Raw genomic sequence first — 937 nt, 5'->3', positions numbered from 1 at the left:
CAAACTGCCCTGGCCTCGCCCCGGGGACCACCGAGCTGCCCCCGCCCGGCTCAGAGCAGGAGGCTGCCTCCCCGGCCGCGCCCCGTAGGGAGACGCGGCCCCGACCCAGCCGCAGACAAGAAAGAGGAGGAGGGTGCCGGTGCCGCTGCCGCTGCCACTGAGGCTGCCCGATTGCGGCTCAGATTGCAAGATGGCGTCGCCGGCTACACAGCGCATGCGTCCACCCCGCAGCATTCTGGAAGCTGCAGTTTTTTGCCTTGGCCCCTGCCCTTTCTCCGCATGCGCAGAAGGAGCTGCGCTGCTGGCAGGGGAATAGCTGATGTTGGCAGCTGGCACAGCCGCAAGGGAGGAGGCAGCTTTGCTCCTCCCGCACCTCCAGGGACCGGGGCCTGTGGGGGGCCCTCAGGGAGCCGAGATCATGATCCAGGCTTACTCTCCGTGTACCCAGGCAGTGCCAGCCACAGCCAGAGATGTGCCCTGCACCCCCAGCCCCGTGCACAAGCCCCTGCGCTACCTGGTCCCAGTGCCACCCTGGTGTACTTGATACTGGACCCTGTGCTGCCTCCCACCAGAGGTGACCCCTGCCCCTTGCTAATGCCTGCCTCTCCCTGCCCCCTGCTAATGCCAGCCCCCCAACAACACCAAACACCCAGGCCTCTGAGACAGCGAGCGGTGCCCCACCTGTTCTAACATTAAGCACCCACACACTGGCCTGGTCACCTATGAGTAGAGGGAGGTAACTAGCCATGTTAATCTGAAGTCAGGCAAAAGGCAAGGTAGAGATGCACCTTGTAGACTACTACATCAGAGGTGGATCAGCTTGCCTCTACCAGCAGTGCCCCCTCCTTTTGGGTCTCCTCTCCCCTGCCCTTTATATGCCAACCGCTACTTTCTAGTTAGAAGCTCCGCTTCCTGCAGTCCCTTCACAGCATCTGAT

This window comes from Crocodylus porosus, unplaced genomic scaffold (genome assembly GCF_001723895.1).
Source record: "Crocodylus porosus isolate Cpor-Errol unplaced genomic scaffold, CroPor_comp1, whole genome shotgun sequence".
NCBI lineage: Eukaryota > Metazoa > Chordata > Crocodylia > Crocodylidae > Crocodylus > Crocodylus porosus.
This window is presented reverse-complemented; position numbering follows the sequence as displayed.